The following is a 9,228-nucleotide window of genomic DNA, read 5'->3' as shown; positions in this document are numbered from 1 at the left end:
ACCTCCACTTTTAGTTGACAGTTGTTTAAACATCCTTCATCCTTAACTATGCCAAAGATTTAATCCATAACCACATGCTAGCATTTCATTTACTTGTTTATAAAATCCTCCATTAACATCAAATCCTCATATCCTGTTTTAGCTAAACATCCATAATATTTAATATCAAAAATTCCATCCTCCATGTATATAGTTTATTATCATTCTCCTTTCTTTATGTAATTATATCGTATATCATAGCATTTCCCCCATATTAGTTAAGATTTAACTGTATATAGTTTTATTTTATTTTTTTTATAGTAATAATTATTGTGATTAATAACCTTTATATATAGTCCAAGAATATTTCTAACCTTCCCTTCTCATATCCAATTATTATTTATCATAGCAACTCAACATTATATACATTACTATCATTATCAATTATTATTCAACTATATCTATTACAAATGAATTTAACTAGGTTTAGCTAGTTTTAAATTGTATTCTTCCATCTATCAGCCTGTGTCTCTCCAGTAACAAAATCTCCTTAATCCTGTTGCCATTCGTAGGTCGAATTCTCCAAACATCTTTATGAGCAAGTCCATACAAAAAAATCTTTGCACCTTTTTGCTTATGGTGCCTCTCATATAATGCTGCCGTCCTCCGTTTATTTCCTTTATCAGCTTGCCTTTAATTCTCAGTGGTGGTATCAAAAGTTTTGCAGATGGTATTTCATAAAGTATAAATTCTTTAATGCTTCTCACTCCTCCTGCGCCCTGTCTTTCGAAGTAAATCTTCTGTGTGGCTGCCCCCCCTTCAGACATCCATCTTTTTCTCCCTCAGAGGTAAACCAGTTGCCCTGAATATCAGCAAGTTGAAAATCTTTATCTCTGACATCCTTCGTTTGTATTTGAAGAACATTCAAACATTCAACATTCATTTTTTCCTTCATATTTTGTTGCTAGAAACAGCAGATAATCCAGTTTCCTCTCAATTCTATCATGTGTGGCAGATAATTTTTGTAGTGCCGAAGAAATCATTTGAATAGAGGCTTGAATAGACACCATATTTGTATGCAGTTAGTATTTTTTCTTTGGAAACTCTGAGGTATTTGCAAATAAAAACAAGCTGGGAACTGTACAATCTTATCTGATCTTAGACCAATTCAGCCAAGCAATAAAAGTGTCAAGTTGTAAGGAGCCAAATTATAGTGAATTGGTTTACAGCCCACTTGCAGAGGATCAGAGGAGATGTTGGAGTAATCTATCCTTTGTCCGTGTAAATAGCATTTAAAACATTTAAAAAATAGGGTAACCACCGTCCATAAACCAATAAAGAGATCGAAATTGCTGCTAGATTCTTCTGTTCTTTGATTTAAATTAGCTTGAATTTTTATGCAGACTGTCTTTCTCTGAGTAATAAAATCACCTTACCAGCTGGAAACACTTCACCATTCTTTGGAGCTATCTACAGTTTCAGTTAGCCTTATGGCTAATCCGGAAGTCACTGGCAAAGGAGGTTAAATTCCAAGCCCCCAGAGACTTTGCGAACGTCTCTGGGGTCACTGGATCTCCTCCTACCTTTCACTGTCTCTCCGGGACAGCTTGGGTCCAAAAAGGAAACGTCCAAGTGCTTCGGAATAGGGGAATTTCAGGAATAGCCTGAAAATCCGTCTTCTCACTGCTAAGCCCCGCCTTCTTCCAAACTCACATCTTTTTTGAGTATTGGTAACGTTTGAAAAAGAAATAAAAATTTAGGTACAATATTCATTTTCATTGCTGCTATACTTTCCAGCAAAGATAACTGTAGTTTCTCCCATTTTTTCATCTCTGTCTGTATGCTATGCCACAGTGATTCATAATTATACTTGTATAACTTCCCATTTGAGGTTGAAATATAAACTCCTAAATATTTGAATTTTTTTAACTATTTCACATCCTGTCATTCCTTCTAGTTCTTCCCTTTTTTTAGTGTTCATATTTGTAACTAGTATCTTTGTTTTCCCTAAGTTTATTTTAAATCCTTGGCCATATTGATTAATCATATTAATCACTTGGCCATATTGATTAATCATATTCATTCAAACGTTACTAAATTCCTGTGGTTGGGTTAATGTTATAACCAAGTCATCCGCAAAAGCACGTACTCTATATTCTTGCTGCCTAATCTTGATTCCCTGTAAGTCCTCTGAACCCCGTATTTTATTCAAAAATACTTCCAAAGTTATGATAAACAATAATGGGGATAAGGGACAACCCTGCCTTGTATCTTTCTCAATTTTAAATGAATCTGTTAGACTTCTATTAACTATGATTTGAGTTGTTTGTTCCTGATATATTGCTTTAATTGATTGTAAAAAGTGCTCTCCTATTTGCATTTTTTGCAATATTTTCAGCAGGAATTGCCAATTCACTCGATCAAAGGCTTTCTCAACATCTAAAAATATAAGCGCAGCAGGGATTTGGTTATTCTTTCCCAAGTATTCGAATGTATTAACAATTAGTCTTACATTACTTCTCATTTGTCTCCCTTGAATAAAACCTGTTTGATCATTATGAATCAGTTGCTGAATAACCAACATTAACCTATTCGCTAGTATTTTAGTAAAAATTTTATAATCTATATTGAGTAATGATATAGATCTATAATTTTTTGGTTGAGTAAGATCTTGATCTTCTTTAGGTATCAGGTAATATGAAGGCTGTCTTCCAAGATGGGGGTACTTTCTCTTCCACTTGGATCTTATTAAATAATTCTTTAAGAGGTTCTACCATTTCTAATTGTAAATTTTTGTAATAACCCGCCGTCAAGCCATCTGTACCCGGTGCTTTCCCCTTTAGCTGTTTAATTACCTGGAGAATTTCCCCCGAAGTTATTGGTTGATTCAGTCTTTCCCTCTGCTCATCTTTAACTATGGGTATTTTTTCTTTGTCCAGGTATCTATCTATATCTAAGCCTTGAATTTTATCATTCGTGTACAATCCTATAAAGAATTCACGAAAGACCTTTTGAATCTCATCCTATTGGTGCACTTCCTTCCCTTTATAATGTAATTTCGATATATTACGAGATTTCTGTTTTTTCCTAATCAAATATGCTAACCATCTACCAGATTTATTTGCATTATAGAAGGTGTTATGTTTTGCATATAGCAAATTGGTAGCTACCTGGTCTGACATCAGCATATTAAATTGCTCTCTTAATATGGTAATTGCCTCTTTTTATCTTTTTATCTCCTGGTTTTACGATTAACTCCTGCTCTCTCTTCCTAATTTCATCTTCAAGTTCAATTCTCTTTTCCCCCTGTTTGCGTCTATGTAATCTATTTAAATTTATCAAAACTCCTCTCATATACACTTTACTTGCGTCCTATACCATATCCATAGATGTACCCTTATTCATATTAAAAACAAAGTATTCTCTTAACAATTTTTTACATTCATTAATATTTTTCTCATATCTAAATAAATTTTCATTCAATCTCCAAGTCCTTGCTTGCATCCCAACTCCCAACTCCATCCAAACCGGATTATGATCTGATAAGGCTCTGGAACATATCTTCGTCTTCTTTACCCTAAAAAGCAAATCATTGGTTGTTAGTATAAAGTCAATCCTAGAAAAGGATTGGTGTCTATCAGAAAAAAAAGTGAAGTCGTATTCTTCTGCATTCCTTTCTCGCCAGATATCTCTCAATTCAAAATCATCTATCATGTCGAAAAAGGACTTAGGTAGTTTCGCTCGCATTTGGATATTTTGCCGAAAAGCCTTCTTATCTTTCTTGGTATCCATAATGCCATTCCAATCATCCAGTAATATGCAGGATCTATAGTCCCAATGTACTAACTTAACGTGAAGCATTTTATAAAATTTGTCTTGTTGTTGATTGGGAGCATATATTCCCAATAGCAGTATCCTTTTCCCTTCTAACACCAGATCTATTGCAATGTATCTTCCTTGGGAGTCTGCTTCAATTAATTCAGTTTTCATGTCCTTTCTTAAGTAGATAACTATACCATTTTTCTTCTCTGGAGCAGAAGATATAAAGTGTTGTCCGAGTCTTGTATTAATCAAGTATTTTTGATCAGTTGATCTAATATGAGTCTCTTGCAAGCAAATTATGTCATTCTTGAATTGTTTAAGATAGTGATTTATTTTCTTCCTTTTCTGTGGGGAATTTAAACCATTAACCATTTAAACCAAGTTAGGAACTTAGTTGTCATCTTTAGTTCCCTGAAGCTTTTTAAGAGCCATCTGGACATCCTGAAATTTAATCTTTGGCCTGGCTCCTCCTACTGCTTCTCAACTAAGACCTGTAGCTTCACGAACAGTGGCATGTGTTTGTTGTGATTGTTGCTTTTTTAATTCTTGTTCCATTCGCCTGGTAATCACACGGGTTTGTCTTTGTTCCTTGGCTCCTTGTACCTCTGAGAGAGGAAGTTGATCCAACCTTGTTGATACTTGAGTGGTTTGCTGTCTATCCTGACCTTCTTGTTCTCTTTCTCTGGGTCCAGGAGGGGGGGGGGATGTCCAGCCTTCAATATGTTATTGTACAAATCTCGAGCCTTCCATACTGAATTAAGACAGTATCTTTGCCCCTGATAGGTGAGTGCAAGTCCGGCTGGCGCCTCCCATCTAAACTGTAACTGACGGTTTTTAAGCTCTTCAACTAAAAAAGCATAGTCTTTTCTTGATTTCAACATTTTAGATAGTATCTCCTTCAAAACAGTCACCTCCTGACCCCCAATTTGAAGCTTAGGACTCTTGCAGTATCGTATTCCTCATGTCTCTAGTAGCAAAGTACACCATAATGTCTCTTGGTAGTTGCTTTTGTCTGGCAAGCCAGGAGTTGACACGATAAATCTTTTCAATTTGTCATACATAATTCCCTCCTGGCCTTCCCATCAATTGATCAAAGGCTTCTGAGAAGATCTGCTTCAAATTTTCTTGATTTTCCTCTAGAAGGCCTCTTATCCTTAAGGCAAATTCCATTTGTCTATACTGTAACATTATAATTTCATTTTCTGCATCACCAACCTTTTGTTGAACCACCTCCATTTTCATTACCAGACTAATATTAGAGTCACTAAGATCTTATAATCTGTCTTCAATTCCTGAGATGTAGCCAGAAAGGCAGTTAAAAGCCACCAGAATATCATCTCTAATTCCCTGGTTCTGAGTCATAAACTCTTCAGACAGTTCTTTGTGAGCAGCAGATATCTCTTCCTTAATTTTAACTTCCATCGCAGCTGCATGATTTTTTAAAGCTTCAACTAATTCTTTTTGCAAAATTTCTCTGGTCAGGGGCTCCCCTGCAGAAGTAGGGGGGAGTAGTTACTGTAATTAGTAGTGGGAGCTGGCAAGATTCCTGCACTTTTTGATGTGTTGGGGGGGGGGGAACTTTTGCTTAGAAGCCATTCCAGGTTTAATCTTATTTAGCCAATTAGTAAGTCCAGGCAAGCCGATTATACAGCAATTGCAATTTAGTTTGATAATAAATCACTTCCTGATCTTTAAATGTTCTGAGATCTGTAAAAATGTCATCAAAGCCCAACCCCTCCTACAAAGCTGCTCGGCACCATTTTGTGTGTCTTTCTAGCAAGTAATTGTCAGAAGGAATTCTTTAAAAATGAAGCTAAAGATTTATACATACAATTAGGAGTTCACGAGTATTGGTTCTGCCTGTTTTGGAATCAGCAATAAATCAATCTTTGTGCTGCGGGTGGGCGAAGGCCTTCGTTCTGCAGCAAAAAGCAGAAGAAATTCTTGACGCGGAGATTTACTATGCTGCCGGGTGGCCCCCCCCTCCCGTCCCAGATTTATAGTCTGGGGGGGTTAGTTGGAGCACTGCCCAAACATAGTTTACTCACCTTCTTCTTCTAAGCCCGAAGAAGAGGTAATCAAACTGCCAAACAGTTTATGGATGCTGTTTAGACAGTTTAATGCAGCCAAGATTCCGTAGCTATTAAAAACAACAAACTCCTACAGGCCCCGCCCAACCGGAAGTCCCCATCAATTTCTTCTTTTGAATGCTGAAAGGATGACAGTGTATGAAACCTGCTATTAGGCACAAAATATTGTTATCCAATGTTACAACATGGGTTACAAATTACACTCAGCCCTACACATCTATTTACAATACATACATACAAATAAGTACAATTATAACATATTGTTCATTTTAAAAATAATGCATTGTGCTGAATGTTAGCCTTATTACGTTTTTAGCAAAATATGAATATTTTATGCAGAAAGCATTTTATAACCTAGTTTGGTTTCATAGTGCTCTTGAGAAAGGAGCATTCCAAAATACATTGGGATTTTGGATTTTATATAAAACATTTTCTCTTGGCCTTTGAGGCCTTTGAGACTGCAAAGTCTGTCTTCTTCTTAGTCTTGTTTTCCAGCTCAAACAAGGGTTCTATGAGAAGACAGAGTGTTTTAAAGGAAAAAGAAGCAGGATTAGTCTAAAAGACCAACCATCCCAAAGTGATTAAGCAGAGTTAGACAATATGGGGACTTTGGCAACTTTAAAACATGTGCACTTCAATTCCCAGAATTCCCCAGCCGGCATGGGTGACTCGGGAATTCTGGGAGTTGAAGTCCACCCATCTTAAAATTGCCAAGATTGAGAAACTTGAAAGTCTACTGATGCAGTAGAGCAAGAAAAGAATCAGTAATGGGGAAACAAAATTATCCACTAATGTACTTTTTTTTTTTTACTAATTCAATTATGGATGGGAACAACCCCAACTCAATAGCTAGAAGAAGTTCCAAGTGTATCTACTGGGATTAGAAAACGTTTTAAAATCAAAGAGCAAATAAAACGCAAGCAACATTGATTCACTCAACATTAGGACAGGGACAGATTCCCCCAGGTATATGATAAACCCAAACCAAAAATGTGTGTGCATTAATTTTTAATTAAAAATAACACCAAGGGAACAATCATGCTGCAGTGCAAGAATAGATCTTCCATATGTCTCTAACAAAGTGCTTTGATTTTAAAAGAGAATTCGGTTAGCAGTTTGTGGAAAAAATCTAAATCTGTTGGTAGAAAAATAAAGAAATTTGTTTTTTCTTGGTTAGACTTAAGCACTATTAGCAAAATAGTCTGGTATATACAGTAATACAGCAGCGTAAGAAACTTTTTAGTATTTAGTTTTCTAAAATGTAATATGTATGTTTATGTTACCATGGTTTCCTCTGTATTCAGATATGAATACTTGCCTTATAACCAATAATCTGCTTGTAAATTGAATCGTTTTGTTTCTGTAACATATCAATTGTAATGGGCAATGGGAATGTTACTAACATGTGATTGACCACAAATTTAAAAATAAACTATTTTGGAGAGTGAGTATTGTAATATTGGATTAATGACCTTGATTTGAACAAACAAATGGACTGGGATCACCCTTACTGTAAAAAAAAAAAAAACAACAACTGAGAAGTGAGAGGGAATCCACTCAAGAGTTTTGTTTTCAACAACACAAGACAATTGTGATGGACAGTATACATATGGACAGAATACACATTATTTTCTCTAGCTAGCTAAGAGATGCAAAATGCAGAACCATTGAAAATATCAACATTTAGTGGATTTAAAGACTCTCTAACTCTAACCCCCCTCCCTCCCCCACCTCTGTGTTCCAGTCTGCCACCTCTTCTACACAGGAACCTTAGGCTTCATCATGTCAGATGAGTTTTGTTGATTGATGCTTTTGGCAGTACCCACTGTTGTTGCATTAACTAAACAATGTTTCATTGCTATTTTGAGCCCCAAATAGCCAGCTGGCTGAATGCAGGAGAGATCCAAAGAGATTCCAATAATTCCCCAATAAATCAGATGGAGTCTGATAGCACCTTTTCCAACTAACAAATGTTATTAAAAGGCATACATTTTCATTGCTGCAACCCCTCTGGACTCTTTTGCTACCTTAGAGAAGCAAGCCTTCCTCTCACAATGTCTCTTCCTGCAATAGTAGCATGACATATTCATCTCAGGACAGACGATCCATGACATACCCAATGTAAAATATTTCAAAAGTTTATCACTGAAAGATCACCATTTAAAAGCTATCTCTATACCACAAATGGCAAATAGGACTTTCCCTTTTCAGAAAGGAAAGCAATTCTCAATGAATAACTGTGCACAGAGAGTTTAGTATTTTCCAAGTTAAGTTTCAGAAGCTTAAAAAGAAACTTTCAGTTCTTGTTTACTAGGTCTGGAGATTGTAAACAAATGTTAGAATGATTTATATGCACACACATAACACAGTCAAATGCTGTTCAGCTAAATTTGATTCTGCTGCATATGAAGGGTAGCAGCACTGTAGGGTTCTACGTTGTTCAGTTGAGGAATATATAACAGCATTTTAAACCTTCACAGCAAGAATGTACTTATAAAAAAATCATCTCTTGTCTTCATTATTTTTAGTCCGTTACTCTTTTTTGTATGTTCATTCTTAGTTGATCAGTTATGATGAAAAGATCCTCTCTGTGAAGAAATGTAGACCTGGCCTCCAGGGTGGGGAAGGAATGAGCAAATGTCCACTCTACTGGGGACTGTCGGGAAAAATAATAAAGTCCAGAGAAAGAGGAAAATGTGGGAATCTCAGAATAATTCTTGCTGTTGTTTGGTATAAGGTGGGGCAGAAAGAAATAGGCTTTGGAAGTTCTGTTTATTCTATCTTACAACAATTCAGAGCACTCCAGGAATTGCCACCACACCTGCCTTTGACTCAATCTGATCCACATTTTCACAAAACAGATGAAACCGGATTATATATCAGTATTTTTAATGAACAGACAATCCATAAATGTAATAGCTGTTTGGAATACTTTTAAGGCATATTCCTGTGCTCATATTTGTAGTACACGTTCAAGGAAGAAATTCAATTAAGTGTGAACATTGTTATACAGTACAGAATTGGAACTTAATTCCCTTTACACAGTTGACACAGAAGCAAGGGAGAAGATTCGGTACTAAAACAGCAATAACTATTTCTATTATTAAGGATGCACAGGATAAAAGTATATTACTCGATTTGTTAAATTATTAATTCTTGTATAACTTGACAATATTGAATCAAAGTTCACTCCGCCCCAATTTATTTTTTTAAATGTAGGTGCTTCAAAGTTTACATATGGCCATGTTATGTATCTTGCTGCTTGTTTCTTCAAAATAAGATTTTAAATTAAAGAAAACAAGAAAAACCTGTGGTCTTTACAGTCTATTCTTTTGAG

Source organism: Thamnophis elegans, chromosome 1, assembly GCF_009769535.1.
Source record: "Thamnophis elegans isolate rThaEle1 chromosome 1, rThaEle1.pri, whole genome shotgun sequence".
NCBI lineage: Eukaryota > Metazoa > Chordata > Lepidosauria > Squamata > Colubridae > Thamnophis > Thamnophis elegans.
This window is presented reverse-complemented; position numbering follows the sequence as displayed.